Below are 17,320 nucleotides of genomic sequence, written 5' to 3' on the forward strand. Positions count from 1 at the left end.
GGCCACTCCACTACCGCCCTTACCTTGCTTTGGTCCATGGCAACCCCCTCTGGACTGATGACATATCCCAGAAACTTGATGGTGCGTCGATGAAATTCGCACTTTTCAGCCTTCACATACAGCTGGTGTTCCATCAGACGTGCCAGCACTTGGCGGACCTGCTTAATGTGCTCCTTCAGGGACGTCGAGTAGATCAATATCTCGTCGATATACGCGATGACGCAGTGCCCCAGTAGATCCCTCAGGACGTCGTTGATTAGATTTTGGAACACTGAGGGAGTGTTAGCAAGCCCATACGGCATGACCAAATATTCGTAGTGCCCGGAAGTGGTGCTAAAGGCCGTCTTCCACTCGTCGCCCTCCCTGATGCGGATTAGGTTGTACGCACTGCGTAAGTCCCACTTCGTGAAGAAGGACACAGATCTCAGCTGTTCAAGGGCGGCGGGCACTAGTGGCAGGGGGGAACGGTACTTGACGGTCACCTGGTTGAGCCCCCTATAATCAATACACGGTCGCAGGCCCCCCCCCTTTCTTCTCCACGAAGAAGAATCCAGCCGAAGCGGGTGACGTGGATGGCCGAACGTACCCCTGCTGCAGTGTCTCTTGAATATAGGCGTCCATGGCCCGCTGTTCTGCCTGGGAGAGCGGGTACACTCGACCCCGCGGTGGGCTAGCGCCGGGGAGAAGGTCTATGGCACAATCATATGCCCGATGGGGAGGTAGACGGCTTGCACGCTCGTTGCTGAATACCATGCGGAGGTCATGATAAGCAAGTGGCACGGTGACCGGGACTGAAGACAGGGGGCTTTCCACTGTAGTGGCAGCCACTGGAGCTGTGGGGCCCGTCAGGCAATGACGTAGGCAGAAAGGAGACCACCTGGTTATCTGTTTGGTGGTCCAGGATATCTGGGGGTCATGCCGTTCGAGCCACGGTAAACCAAGAATGATGGGGTGACGGGTAGATACCGTGATATATAGGACAATGGTTTCTTGATGGAGGGCACTGGCTTGCATAGTGATTGGGGCCGTGCGACGGGAGATGACCCCGCCTCCTATGGGGGACCGGTTGATAGAATGCACCTCTCGTGGCTGGAGCAGGGCTTGACTGGGGAGGCCAAGGGTGCGCGCTGTCTGCTCATCTACAAAGTTTTCCGTTGCCCCCGAGTCGACGAGCGCTGAAAGCACAAAAGATTTGTCTGACCATTTGAGCAACACAAGTAACACTAGAGAATCAGCTTTAGATAATTGGAACACACTCACACAACCAATCAAGGTTGGTTGATGGGGCCCTCCTCCGTTGATCGCGCCCTCCGCTGTGGGCACTGGCGTACGAAGTGAGAGCTCTCCCCGCAGTAGAAGCACCGCTCCTCTCGGCGTCGCTTCTCTCTCTCCTCCTCACGGATCCGGGCCCGGCCGAGCTGCATGGGCTCCGTGGGTGAAAGCGGCTCAGTGGGTGTGGGATTCCACATCGCGGGGCAATTAGTGCAGCAAAGGCGGTCCAGCCTTACCGCTAGGTCGATGAGCTTGTCGAGGGTCAGTTGTTCACCCGGGCACACTAGTTCCTGGACCAGCTCGGGTTTTGAGACCTCGCCGAAAAGCGGTCTTAAGTGCCGGCTCATTCCAACCACTCCGTGCAGCTACGGTGTGGAATTCCAGGGCATAATCCACCACATCGCGAGGACCCTGTGCAATCGTGAGGAGCTCCTGCCCAGTCTCCCAGCCGTCTGGGGAATGATCAAATGCGCATTCGAAACGCGCGAGAAACTCTGTGAGCGCTGGTCTGACCATTCCTCCTCGCGCCCATTCTGCTGTGGCCCACTCCAGGGCGCGACCGGAGAGTAGTTCAGTGAAGTGCACTAACTGGCGCTCCTCCGGCATCTCCGGGTTATTTTATATATATATATATATATATATATATTTATATAAGAATAAGGTACACTGCAGCATGAAACCCTTACATCGGTCGGGCTCGCCAGCATGGCGTTCTGGGGTCGGCATGGGTGGATAGTGTACAACCGGCGGGGCTGGGGCGAGTGCTGCGTGCGCAGCTGGAGCTTGTGCGTGGAAAAAAGCGGAACGAAAGCCAGCTGCAGCGGGAGCCACGGGTTGCCCCTCGGTGATGCAGAGCTGCTCCAGTTGTTGCGTGAGGCAGTCAATCTGTTCATCTTTTGTGCTTAGCAATAGGTCTTTCTCCCAACACACCTGTGCCCAATCGGGGCCGCCCGCTGCCTCCATGATAGGTGAAGTAATCTGTCAAGTTACCTGGAAGGAGGCAAGCGCGGGCTGAGGATAAGCAGATAGGAGAGCAAGTCATGAAGCGTGGAGCACAAAGGCCGAGGCAAACACAATAATCCAAAACGTAAATCCAGAATTGTAGTTGAGAACAAGGTGGAAGTTCCAAAACCAACGAAGATACAATGTTTCGTAGAGAGCGTGGTAACAAGCCAACGTAGAGAAAGCTTTAGCGTTACTTCACGCCGCGTTGTTGTTAATAGGGTCTTAAATACCCTTGGGTGGCACGCAGGTGTTTGCACTCAGTATTCCGGCGAACTTGAGCGCAGGTGTGGCTGGGATGTGTAGTCCGTGCCGGCACAGCGGCCGCGAGTTCGCCGTGGCGTAACACCCATCTTCAATAAAATATAATGACTGACGAAGTTCAGATTCAGATTGATCATCTACAGATTCAAAACACTGTGCTAACGAAGTGTCCAATTTCTGAGCAGCCACTATCTGGTCATGAGACACAGGTAGATCTATTTTAGGCACAGGACAGACCTCTACCTCATGTGGTACTTCACAGGCACTATCAAGTTCCTTAAGGGCCTCCTCTCGAGATAGAAAGGATGCCAATAAATCAAATACATCACTTCTTTTGTTGTGCCCACGTTAACACTGAACACTGAGGAGTGCTGGTCACCAGGCTGAATATTAGCACTCCTATGTTGCGAAACTACTTCAGGTAAGGAAAAGACTTTATTACCAGATACATCAATCCCTAGAATGACTAAAACACCACCGACTGGCAAAGCTGGATGAACAGCCACCTTCAACAGACTTGAGAAACCCTTGGTTTCCAAATATACCGTGTGGAGAGTTGCATGAATCACAGCCAGTTCAATGCCTTGGATTAAAATATCACTGCCTGCGTAAGAAACTTCAGAGAAGGGTAACACCTTTTCCAGCACAAAAGACTGAGCAGCCCCAGTGTCTCAATACACTAACAGGCTTCTTTACCTCATCAGGACCCAAGGACACACATCCTGAATATACAAAAGGTTCAAATTCTGACTCAACTGGAAAAAGATCTTCAGAAACGTTCTGTGAAGCCACAGCTGCATTAACATTTTTAACCTCGGTTTGTTGCCTTGCTTGCTTTCGCTTTAATACTGGGCAATTTGTGATGATATGACCGTTATTATTGTCATGAGCCAGGTCATAAGACCTATCTGAGGGTTTAGAAAAGGTACGGGTTTTACTCACAGGCTTTGACGAACATGCTAATGCATCTTTCAGAGACGGAGGAAGACTGAACAACGATGTTCAGTTTGAAAAACAAACTCATCTGAGAAAATAGCAGCTTTGGACAGTGTATCAATTCTCTGCTCATTCAAATGCACCACCAGTGATTCTGGCAAACATGACTTAAATTCTTCTAACATCAGTTCCCTAAACTGATCAAAAATCCTCACGCCATATGCGCAGAGAACTGTAACCTTAGCAGTATAGTACTCCAAACTCTGTTCTAAGGTGAGGGCGGAACACACTACTTGTGCTTTACCAGATAGCTTACACTGCAGTAACAATGTCCACAAACTTTTTGGCCAACATAATGTCGTGGCTATTCTCTCGAACACAGCAAACTTAGCATCTACTTCGTCTTCTCGAAATACAAGCACTAGCCTAATGTGTCGGCTAACATCAAAGTTAGGTGGACTCACCCATGAGCACGGCACTGGAGTAGGCTGCGGGCTGGAGTGCTCTGTGTTAACGGGATATGGGGAGGTTGCTCTCAGGGAGTTAAGCTTCCGTGGCAGCAGCACCAGCTTCTGCTGCTAGGTCGAGCCTTCTCCCTTCAGCATCCAGCTCCTGAACTCACAGTAGCTGTGTCTGATACTCTTGCCGCTTAATCTCCAACTCGAGCTCTTTTAGCGCTAGTTGCCAACCGAGGTCCAATGTGCCAAACTCAGGCTGTTCATGAGTCACGGCCTCCGCCCTGCCGTTAACCGGAAGGGGCTGGGTAGACTGTTCGGCGATGCCCAGAAGTGCTTTGCGCTCAGGTAGGACCTGTTGAGCCACGAGTGCCTCATACAAGGCCGCTTTAATTACCTTTTTGCTAGCCGTACAGGGAAGTGACACATGGAAAAAGTCTCCAATAAGGAGCAGATCATCCTTCCTATACCTATCAAAGTCCTCTAGTGTAGGACACAACGTAAACATAATCAAATGAAATGCGCTAGTTACAAAAGGCACAATATACCAACACAACCTGACTCACCACACACACAAAAAAAAATACTTATATAAAATACTTATAGCCACATGGGCAAGCAACACGAACAAAACACAATCTACTAACACCAAATCACACATAACCACCTCCAACAGTCTCCTCCCTCTCTCTTCCCGCTTCCTCTTTAAATATGGCCGCCGTTCAGTGATGTCATCTGGGGAGGTGGGAGCAAGGCAGGCTAGGGCAGGCTGGAAACTCTGGGAAGGAGTTTGGACCTGCACACAAAATATGGCACAGCACCCTGAAAAAAAAGCTTCCCATCCCAAAGATTAGTAGGTTGTAACAGTGTGCACTGTGTTGTTTATAAAAATTGCATGAAATAAACACGAGGGAGACCAAGTATGATTAACATGTAAGTTTATTGAGGTTCACAGAATAAGAACGAACAGCATATAATTTTATTGAAAATTCACAGGACTGGTGGGAATGTAATCCTGAGGGGAGCGGTAGGGAGAAAATGGGTGACAAAATTTGGTACGTCCTGGGGATGTGGGAGAGCCAGCCGAGGTGTACTGAGGAAAGTACTCTGGACTGGCAGGTGAGAAAAGGGGAGACATGTCAGAGCCCAGATCAGAGAAGGTGACATCATCCTCAGACTGAAAGCTGGAGGGAGGGTCAGGCAGAGGGTCTGTCTGTGTAGAGGCGTCAATACACACATTCGCGGGGCGGATTCTGTATCTGAGAGGTGGGGGGAACCCCGCAATTCCATTTCCAGAGGGGGTGTGAAGAACGTCAAGTAGCACAGCGATGTAAGCATTGAGATGCGCGAGCTGATAGCGTGTGTTCAGATCCAAATCCAGCCCCTCCAGTAAAGGAGAGAAGGAAAAGTGACGGGCACCTAGACACACAGAAGTGAGAAGTGAATAAACAGTATTATATTGATGAATTGGAGTCACACTTTAAGATTAACACTATGATTTATTAGTCACAGAGAAATATAAGAGCTAAGGAAACACACACAGGCACACACTCTCACACAGTCAAGGTCAGGCATGCAGACATAACACACACACACACACACACACCCAGAGGCCACAACGCACACATACAGAAGGAAAGCAGAACATTATAACTTTATAAGAATAATAAAAGGAGTATTATTATATTATCCTTATAATATCTTGAGTAGTAGGATATGTAGGATATTATAAGGATAATATAATGATAGTATGAAGTAGGGAGTACAGTAAACCACTTGTAAGCAGTATAACCATATATAAAACAGAAATGTAGAGCAAATATGAAAGGATATTATAAACCAGAAATACAGAAAAATGTGAAAGAAACTTACTCATTATGTACTTGAAGGTGGGGAAGAGTCTTGTCTCACGAGAAAAAGTCAGGGGTAATGCAGACGAAGGCCTTAATTTTTCAAGAGAGAACCAAGAGGGGCCATTTATAAGGGTAGTTGAGTCAAGTTGCACCCGCGAGATAACCGTGAGACCAAGGTCTCTCCGAAATGTTGTGTCTTGTACCTCTTTCAAAACCTAATGGTGTTCAGGAAAGGCTCTTTCTAAAACATGATGGTGTTTTTGATAAGCTCTTTCTAAAACGTATTGGTATCATGAGAAGGTTCTTTCTAAAATATATTGGTGTTATTGGTGTAGAAAACTGTATAAATAAGGGAGCCTCAGCTCCAGGTGTCAGATCACTTCTGAGAATTCTCATCGGTGTGGATCTCGTGTGGTGGAACGGACCAAATAAATCTGGAACCTTGCTTCTTCTCACTCACGGCTGGTGTCTTATTTTTCTATCTCCAACTGGGTTTGTAGATGTGAGTATTTGCTTCTATATTGAATTTTAAGTGTCTTTGGGTAATAGGCTAAATTTGAGCCAGCAACTGCCCAATGTTTTAAGTTTTACTAAATTGTGAATATGTGCAGTGCATGCTCATGCTTTGTCATGGCAATATGCAACTTATTCAGATTGTCGTACACAGCTGTCGTCCAAGGGGTCTTGTCATATCCAAAGAGCAGACAGCGCCAGCAGAAAAGCTTTTGCACAGTTGGACATCCAGCTAACCATTTGTATTTAGTATATGTACTCTGAGTGAAGTGGTGTACAAATTTTTTGCAAGGCTGAATAATTCCAATTGTCGGTGTGGGTCTTGCTCATGATAAAATGCTTTGCTTTTCAATAAATGATCTCTTGTAAAATAGATTTGAACGTAATGACTATCCTTTCAGGTTCATCTATTGTTATAATGCTACTTACACAGCATGTTGTTTTTCCGCTTGGACGAGCTATTCGGTGACAACTTTTCTTGAGCATGAAATCACCCATATGTCAACAAACCAATGAGAACGCGGAACAATGAGAATGATTCATAGCAATCACTGCACTCATTCTCTCAAAGGGCTTGGTTATGCAGAGCATTCGCAGCTTATATGGACTGTACACCACTGGTCTATCTGTATATCATTTTAAAATGTATAGTACATTTTTATGATACAGCCAGTACTGTTAATTTTTGTAATAAAGTTCAGCAACATTTTACTTTGACTGTTAATTTCATTCAGTATTAATATTAAAAACTAACTGCTGATTAATTGGTTATCGGCAGGTGCTGCCCAACTTAGTTATTGCTAATATCCAGTATCGGGCAAACTTTACTCTGTAGTCCCATTTAGCCCCTTGTTATCAACAGGCAAAATCAATAGTCAAATAGTTTTAACTGTAGTTTGTCATGACCGTGTCCATCTCCAGAAAAAAGTGACTATATGACATCAGGAAGAATGGGTGGTTAGTTAGTTCTAGAAGTATAATACTTCAGTGTTCTAATTATATTTAGTCTAAAACAGTTTCATGCTAAGCTTTCATTATAAAATGACATTCTTATGTCTGAGGCTTTTATATAGCCTATAATAAACAATTATTTTGTTAGTGCAGAGGTTTATATATTGATGTGCAAGTCTAAGCCTATACCTATTTACTTGTCCGAGGTTTCTTGGTACTTGCAAGTATTAGCCTTTTATATTAACTTGTCAGAGGTCGCTTTTAACATCCATCCATCTTCTATACCGCTTATCCTTTTCAGGGTCACGGGGAAACCTGGAGCCTATCCCAGGGAGCATCGGGCACAAGGCGGGGTATACCCTGGACAGGGTGTCAATCCGCTTTTAACATGTAACATACTTTTTTTATGGAAGAACCACTGAATATTTAGAGTTAGAAATAACAAATGAATTTATTAAACAAAATCACAAAAGAAGGCATACTTCTTATTAAAAGAAACAAATGTATTTTACAAGTATGTTGACCAATGTCTGACATAGTATGCATGATGATAGTAGCATAATGTATTCAACCAGGCATACCCTCTTATATCCCTGAGCCTCTTTGAAATATATAGTGTATAGGGATCAAAAGGAAAAATGTCACCCAATCAAACCAGGGTGTGTGTGTGTGTGAAGAAAGAGTACATATTGCAATGTATATTGTGAATGTTATTTCCTAAACCTATATGATATTTATATCACCACATCGTTCACCATGAAATATGGAAAAAATGATACCAACCATGCCCTGAGTAATATTGTAGTTAAGCACAATCTCTGACCTTAAACAGATTACTACCACAGTTACCAATTTTACTACACCTCCAAATTGTAACTGTTATTTTGCCAAGCCAAAAGACACCTTTAGTAACAAACAGTGCTTTTATACACAATTCTTCTGTTGAACTGTTCATAAAATGTTTCTTGTTCATAGCACTGTTAATATTAATGACCGAAGACTGGTACAGTTATTGTTGTGGGCATACACCCTTAATTAGCTAAACAAAGTTTACAACCAACCTTAAATGTAGGTTTAGGAGAGGTTATTTTTTATTTCTGTTCCTCTCTTACTTTGTCTTAATCTATCTGTTCCGCTAATGTCAGGGGTATTGGAGACTGTGGTAAATGTGAAGCTATTTTTTATTTACTTATCTTTTTTAATTGCAAAAATTTTAATGCAGACTTATTTTATGCAAGAAACACACAATCTTAATCTTTGGGGAAAAATCAATTTGGAAACAATATTTGCCTTTCTTGTCATAGCAGTAAATCTGCCGGTGTGGAGATACTTTATATTTAAATATAATTATTTACTAAATTATATTTAGTAGATCTCAAACATTTGAAGATAGCTTATTTTAATTGTATCCATTAATAACGATATGTATTTACTGGGCAAGATACAGGTGCATCTAAAAAAAATTAGAATATCGTGGAAAAGTTCATTTTTGTGCAATGGTCTGCACTTATATTGCACTTTTTTTCCAAAGAGCTTTACACTGTGTCTCATTCACACACTCACAGAGCTGCCATGCAAGGCGCTAAATTGCCATCGGGAGCAACTTGGGGTTCAGTGTCTTGCCCAAGGACACTTCGGCATGTGGAGTCACGTGGGCTGAGAATTGAACCACCATCCCTACGATTAGTGGACAACCCACTCTACCAGATGAGCCACAGCCCCCCATAATTTAATTCAAAAAGTGGAACTTTCATACATTCTTGATTCATTACACATAAAGGGAAATATTTCAAGACTTATTTGTTTTAATCTTGATTAAGGCTTGCAGCTTATGGAAAAATATTAGAATAAACTATTTATAATACAGAAATCTGGGCTAAAATTTCCTTGCATACAAAAATATGTAAACAGAGATTTTAACAGCTCTTCTTTAGTTGATCTAGGTTTTTTTTTCTTTTTATCTGTGCTTACGAGTTATGAAAACAGAAACCCTTATTTTATGGGATATAAATTCTCCACACTCTGAATGCCTTACTCATTAATTTCTCAGCAAAAGCTTAATCTCCCTTTCTGGAACACGATGACACAACCAGGAAAACGAGTAAACGATCTACAAAACCAATATCTTGGAACATTTCTTGTTCTAGTCTTACTCACTTTTCCAACTTTTGCTGTTCCTACTCCTGGCACTCTTTTTCATCATATCGGGGTCACCAAATATGTTATGGAAAATCTCTCCACCCTAAGTCAAAAACTTTCTTACACAGGGTTGTAGATGTCAAAACAATAATTAAAACAATAATGTGAGATGTCTGCAGACAGTCTAAATTCATGCAACCATAACATGGGCCTTTTATACTTTTTCTGAACAGTGTGCTTGTCTTAGTTGGGGTTTTCACCACAATTTATTACCACTGTCTAGATGTTGCCTTAATTATTTCTTTCTCCTTAGTTACCGCGAGGCCCCAAAACCATAGTTCCCTTAGGTCCAAAAACTCCATACCATAGCGATATCTCTAACTTAGACAAGTATGCACACAACGTGTCTAGATGCAGATTTATTGTTTATGTGCTGTGCAGAGGAGCACAAGGGTCACAGAATATCACAGGATTTTTCTAACTCAGTACACACTTATAGTAATATATAGAATATACTCTATAGATTTTAATTATGCTTTTTTAATATATACTGTATACGAGCCACAGAGCTGGCACTGAGTGCCTCTGCAGTCTGCCTTAATGTGCCCAGTTGCACCACCTTCTGCAGTAAGTTTGTTGCCCAGGAAAATACAGAAATCCCCTGTTGGGTCCAATAGCAAAGCTCCCTGGCGGACAAATCAGGTCACTAGTGGTGTCTCTTTTAAATTTAACAACGAATCATCTTTTGGCTTTTCCACTTGCCAAATGTATTAAGGCATTTCTTGCCTTTCTTAATTTCTGAGTAGTAACGTGCCAAAACACAATGTCATTTTCTTTGATAAAAGGATTGTACATGTGTATTACCAAAGGCACATGGCTAAGAGCAAACAGAGCAATTAGCTCCCCTCCACTCAAAGTCTGATGGCACTTTTGCTCGTTAAATCTTGGGGAAAAAAAGGTGGAGCAATCCTTGAGCTGGCAAAAGGTCAAATAAAAGAACCCAGCGAAAGAAGTCTTGTAAGCAGTATATAGCTGAAACAGGGATTGAGAACATGCCCAGCAGAACATGCTTCACCAAATAGTCCAGTGTAACATGTCACCTGACAGCCTCATCTTTCTCCAGAACATAATGCACTGTATTACGTAGCCGTGCCTACATGACCAGTGCTGAAGAAATTGTAGTATCCACTGCTCCATGAGAAACTTGACCAAAAGGCAGAGACGCAATAACCTGTTATAATGTCCTCTGGCCTGAAATGCACCCCAGCACAGCTTCAGAGTTGCGACAGTAGGCGTTAACTTGAGCTACGAAAGGATTAGCTGCAGGTAGGATTGAGCAGCCAGACTTCACCCCCAACAGATCTTGAGTTCCAAAGTGAAACCCCATGTCTGTCTTGCGTTAAACCATAAGACAAACACAGCTCTGCTGAAAGCAGAAGTCTGTCCAAGGTCTAAAATTCTTTAAAAAAGTCTGATAAAATTCTAGGGGTACTCCATCCATTCCTGGGGACTCCCCCTTTAAAACCTTTTGCATTTCTTCACTGTTGACCTTCTTGTTGAATAAGGCTAAAACTTCCTCCAGGATGTCATTTTCTCTATAAAAATTACCATAAAATTCTTTAACCCCGCCTAAAAGCTCCGTTGTTGTGTTGAGATCCCTCCCTCTATCTTTTATTGTGGTAATTGCCCCTCATTGCTACAATCTTTTATTTTTTTTAAATACCTCATACACTTTTTCCCTTCCTCAATCTCTCTCTCTGCTTCTTAAAATGACCCCCTTGCTTTGTTTTTCTGCTAAAACCTGCATTTCTGCCTTCACTTCCAAAATCCAGCCCACTGTTAAAAAGATTCAAATAGCTCTGCAGACTATTCTGCAGTCCCATCATGCGCCCCCCCGTTATTCTTTTCTTTCCCTACATTCTTAAAAAACTGTCTCGTCCATTCTTTGACCATTTCGCACCACAGTGTTGGTGAATCAAAAAAGTCTTGGTGGGTTTGCCATTGGCTGAGCTGCTCCCTATACTCTCCAACTACTTCCTTGCCTTCTAAAATGGAACAGTTCATCCTCCACAGCCCTCCTCCTACTGTCACTCTATTGGACAGTGAAAAGGTGCAAGACAACATCATGTGGTTGAAAAGAAGAGGGCATCAGTCGCATAGTCGGCAGGCAGTCCCGTGTAAAAACATAGTCGATTTGAGAGGCTCTGGTGCCATCACCACTGAACCAGGTGAAGCCCTCCTCTCTTTGATGCAATGCTTTAAAACAGTCGACTAATTTAAAATCCCTAACTAAACCCTGCAATAAAACCGATGTTTTGTCTACTATACACTCCCCGCTACCCTTTTCCTATCTTTGTGTTAAAATACAATTAAAATCCCCTGCTACAACTAACGGAACCCTACCTAGCATGTAGGACTGCAGGTCTTCTAAAAGTTCATACCTTTCATTTTTTTTCTGTAAAACCATACACATTAAGAATAGTAAAATCCCTGTCTAACAAGGTCAGATTGTCTAAAAGTGCCTGCCCATCCCTCACCACTGTGCTGCCCTTCACCAAGATATTTGGATTATTAATTAAAATAGCAACACCACCATATTTATTAAAATAGGATCCGCTCCACACAGAGGGTCCTGTGGTCCACAGATCCTCCCACTTCCTGTCGTTGCATAAAAAGGGCAGAGCACATGCTTGCAATAAAAATACATCTGACTTAAAGGTTTTTAAAAGGGATAAAACATTCTGTGCTCACAGGGTGGACCTGAAAGTGATAGAGATAGTGAGGGACATGAGCAGTATGGTTAAAAGTATGAATCAACATTAAAAAAACTTGCAGAGACAAAATTTTAAATCCTACTAAAGGCAGAATATTTCTTGTGACAGTTGCTCTTCCTTTATCCCAGTGGGCCTGGGTTCAGTAGGGCAAGTGCCTGTTGCCTCACAGCCCACAGAGGAAACTCTTGTGGCTCCTTTGGTGACCATGATCTTAGTTGAAAGTGCAGAAAGGAAACCTCATTGGGGGGCCACAAACGATTCAGATCTTCTGAGGAAGAACTGTCTGGCCATTGCGCTGCCATTAGATTAGAGATTAGTCTGGGGGGAGTGGGCCAGACTGTCCACTCCCAAATGCTCAGGTGCAGAAAAGACCTGTGGGATCTCGTCTGTTGTTAACAGAGGATAAAAAGAATCATCTTTTTATCCTCTGTTAACAACAGACGAGATCCCACAGGTCTTTTCTGCACCTGAGCATTTGGGAGTGGACAGTCTGGCCCACTCCCCCCAGACTAATCTTTTCTCAGAGACTGTGTGCATGGAGGAAGCAGTCATCTCCTCCCCTTCCTCCATTTTCTGGTCTGTCTTTTCTGGGGACGGGGTAGCTTCCTCCCGCTAGTTGACTCCGTCCCTGGGGCTGCCCCACTTCCTCTTTTCTGCCCAATCCCTGAGGCTGACGGGAAATTTGACTTTCCTGCCAAAACCACAGGGCCCGCCTCCTCCATTGTTTCCTTTGATTGCTCCATTTGTGGGGCAGCCATCTTGTTACCTTTCAATAAGTTGGCAAAACATTTAGAGCAATCTCTGTAGAGGTGGTTTGTTTCCCCACACAGATTATACCATCTGCTAATGGTGCACTCATCAAGAACGTGACCAATTTCTTTGCACTTCCCACATACCAATTTCTGACATGCCTCGGCTAGATGTCCCATTCTCCCACACTTACGGCAGAGTTTGGGCATACCTTGATAGTGAATGTAGCCTCTGTTCTCTCCCAACACAATCATGGAAGGGAGATGTCTCAGGCCCTGGTAGCCCCCAGCATCTTCCCATTGTTTAATGGGAAGCCGCAGGAGCAATCCCAGATACCATCCTCATCCAACACTTTGAATGGTTTTTCACGAACAGTGAAATATCTACCCAGCCAGACACAAATGTCATCCCCACTCACTGTTTCATTAAACATCCTGACAATCACTGTTTTTAGTGAATTGTCAAAGTTTCTCCACAGTGAACATGGAGAACTGGGTCTTACATACATCAAACCTTTGCCAGAAATCATTTAACGGAGAACCAGTCCTAAAGATAACATTGAAACCTTTATTCAGAGTCACTAGACAGTTCAGTTCTTCTGGTTTAAAATTGATAGATTTTTGGATAAACTTCTTGGAGAAATTCTAGATGTGACATCCCCAGGAGCTTCCCATCTACTTCTTTGAATAAAAGGCGCATACTGTGGTGCCTCCTCATACCAGCATGGGCAGGCAACATTTTGGATGCACCACTAGTCTAAAAGTCAAACAATACAAATAATGATCAATAAACAGCTAAAAAAGAATAGAACCCAAACCACAATAAATAGAGTAAAATTAAAAATTAAAAATTTCATTTTGTGAGGTTCAGAGTAAGAGAAGCTGTCTGGAGACGAGCAAACACACGGGCTAACACACAAATATGACTATCCCAGGTGTCTTTAAAAATGACTACATCGTCGCAGTAGGCTTCACAGTTCTCTACATTTCCCAATACCTCTGCCATTAGCTGCTGAAATGTAGCTGGAGCATTTTTCAGACCATTTTTCAGACAAGTCCCCTATCAAAATACCCCCTTAACAATGTTTTCTCTTACACCATTTAAATTATTCAAAACTTAAAAAAGGCTTTTGCCACAGCCCACAAATCGTTCCAGAAATAAAAGGCCCCCGACTTAGAAACAAAATATGAGCATCTTTAGACCCAGAATGGATCCCCAAACAAAACAAATAAGACAACAAAACAAAGAAAGGAAAAGATACGACGCTCTAAATCCCACACAGCTTTGCCCTCCTCCCTTCCGTATCCCCACCCACTTTATTTAAATTGCTATCCCCCCTCCTACCCTTGCAAACCAGCTGCCCTCTCCTCATCTCTCCTCAATTTCCTAATCCTGGCCCTGAACATTTCGAACAAGCTACCCTGGCAGACACATGTAGACAGTCTCCAGATCCATTCCTTCCTTGTGCCCCACAAAACGCACTTTGCCGCTGAGATTGCTTGCCAGAGGCCTCACAACCTCTGGTCCCATGTGCTGCAAGCTCCTGCGATCCAGAACGAGGTAGTGGTGTATACCTGCTGATCTGCTGACCACCACGCTGCAACACGCCTCCAGAAACCGTCTGCAATGGGACATGACCACAATGTGTGCTCAACTGTCTCCTCACCTCCACATCCAATCAGGCACAGAGGTGTGCGGCTTGAGCCTTGCTTTTACCGGGAGATGTCCCCCAGCCCCCAGCCAATGCAGATCTTTGCTGGCCCCATCTACCCACGTGGGCTGCATAGCTACCTACATGACCCCTGGCACCCTGGGAAGGGTCTTGCCAGTTTGTGCTGTGTAGTGGTCTCTCCAACTTTTATACAGCCTCCTATCCACGAAACTCCAGGGCTGGCTACAGACAAAGTCCGCCACCTTCTGGTAATGCCACGGGCAGTCATCCGACCAAGGCAACATCCCACTCCAGGGGACCACTGTTTGCAGGGTAAAACCTAGCCAGAACCTTCCGAACCAGGATGCCATGTGGCCTTCCGTCCCGCCAACCAACTTTCCCTGAAATGCCACATACATCGCCATGGTCTTAAAGGGGTGCAAACCACTCCTCGTCCCCCTTTCTTCTGCTCCATATACATTCTTATTCTGGCCACCTGCTCACATTTCCCCCCAGATAAACATAAATATGGTGCACTCTAGGCATCTCCCCGTTACAAATGAAATGGGGAAAACTAAGGCCAGATGATTGAGGTCTGCCAGCAGGTCGGAATTCACCACCAGTATTCTTCCCGTAAGGGAGAGGCCCCTTCTGCCCCAGCTCCCGGCCCTGGCTTGTGTCTTCCTCAAAGGTGGTCCCTCTCTCCAGAAGACCACCCTCAAAATCTTGAGCCCATCCTGGCACAGAGGAAACCCCCCCAGGGACTTTGGTCCTCCCTGCCCACACTCCTACACACAGAACCGCGGCCTTCGCGCGGCATCTGAAAAAGCTTTCAGTACCCGCTCCACGGCACTGAAGTCCCTGTCTCGGCCATGGGACACCGTCACGTCGTTGGCATATGCCGACACCTTAGCCCTTATCCCTCCTGCACCAGGTACATGAAGTCACTGGAATACAGGCTCTCTTCTCATCCTCTCCACGAACAGCTCTAGATACAGCACATAGACCAAGGGTGACAGCGGACAACCCTGCCTGACCCCACCTTGCTGCATAATCAGCTTGGAGAAGTCTCCATTTATTATTATGTGGCTCACCGCCTCTGCATACAACAGTCGCACCATGACTGTAAAACCTGTACCAAAGCCCATCCTCTCCAGCAACGTGAAGAGGAACTCATGCGAGACATGATCAAAGGCCTTCTCTTGCTCAATAAAGCCAATGGCACCCCGCGCTGCTCAGCCCATGCCAACGCATCTCTGATCAGTGCCAGGTTCATACTGCACCTCCTTCCGGTAACCTCACAGGTCTGGTCAGGATAAACCACCTGGGGCATCGACTTCCTCAGACACAGGACCAATAGTTGAGCCATGATCTTGTAATCTGCCGTCAGGAACGTGATCTGCCTCCAATTTGCCAGGTCCGCTCTGTCACCCTTTTTATGCAGGAGGGTGATGTGCTCCTCTTTAGTAGACGGAGGTAGAACTCCACACTGCACCGCTTCGCGATAGACTACCAACAGGTTCGTCCCCACCAGAAGGCCAGAAGGTCCGGTAAAATTCCACCGGTAAGCCGTCCCTGCCAGGGGCCACTCCTGTCCTAGAGACAGCATGGCACTCTCTACCTCTTCCAAAGCAACCTGCCCCTCCAGTGCTACTACGCTTTCCTCCGGCAACCTGCCGGCCACAGTGTCCAGAAAACCCGCTGCCAGGTTTTCCCCATTTCTCCCCCTCTGACCAGCTCCCCATAGAAGCTCCCAACTGACCTCCCAGCCTACAATGGACCGGGTGGGTGGGACCCTCTGGTTGTGCATGAAGAGGTCATGGGGCGCCTGTGACTTCGTACCAGGCCACCCTCGAGGCACCCAGGGCTCTGCCCCAAGACCTGCACCATGCGCTCATAGTGCCATGGTCTTTCGAAGGTCCATGGGCTTGACCACTCTAGAGGAGCTAGGCTCCTCAAGGGGAAGCCCAGCCAGTACCTGGCAAAGCATGAAGCAGGGTGATTCAAAGGATGGATAACTAGCTCTGCATGGACTGCTATCAGCATAGCCATCGTTTTCCTTAGGAGGTTAGGAACCCCCCTTTCCCCTTTTGCTATTGGCTGGTACATAAGAGCTCTCTGCACCAGCTCTGTCCTCCCTCCCAGATAAAATTAAAGACTGATCTTTCTAACCTGGACCCTCCCCACAAGTAGGCATGGAAAAAAATTAGCTGTATGGATCAGCCTGGACAAGATGTCCATTTTTATGACAAGAGCTCGGCCACTGATTGACAGCCTGCTTGTTTCCCATAGGGTAAGCGCTGCTGTACCTTTTTCAGCACACTGGCCCAATTCCTGGCACTGCTGGCTGAATGGAAGAAATTAATACCTAAAATCTTTATTCCATCCGGGCATACTGGAGAGCCACCCCAAGCACTTGACCTGAACTTCTCGGAATTCACCAAATCTCCAGAGGCCCGGCAGTAGGACCCCAGGTGGGATTCCACCCTGTGGAAGTCCTCGTCATCTGTTATAAAGAGAGTCAGGTCATCCGCATAAACCAAGACTAAGGCTCTGCGTCCTCTCCCCCTGGGGACTTGAAACCCTGCCAGTCTTTGGTCTGCTCTCAGGCTAGCCACTAGCAGCTCAATTGCCAATACGTATAGCCGCAGGGAGAGCGGACGCCCTTGTCTCACCCCACCCAGCATTCCTCACCGGCCTCGACAGAAAGCCGTTGATGCAAACCTTACTTGCCACCTCGTCATACAACAGCGTCACTAC

The 17,320-nt window shown here is 45.4% G+C and overlaps 1 pseudogene; it reads right to left on the reverse strand.

The window, feature by feature from the left end:
- Positions 1–2,161: 2,161 nt before the first annotated feature.
- LOC128623691 (uncharacterized) lies at positions 2,162–12,174 on the reverse strand (annotated as a pseudogene).
- Positions 12,175–17,320: the final 5,146 nt, after the last annotated feature.

Source organism: Ictalurus furcatus, chromosome 19, assembly GCF_023375685.1.
Source record: "Ictalurus furcatus strain D&B chromosome 19, Billie_1.0, whole genome shotgun sequence".
In the NCBI taxonomy this organism is placed as follows: Eukaryota; Metazoa; Chordata; class Actinopteri; order Siluriformes; family Ictaluridae; genus Ictalurus; species Ictalurus furcatus.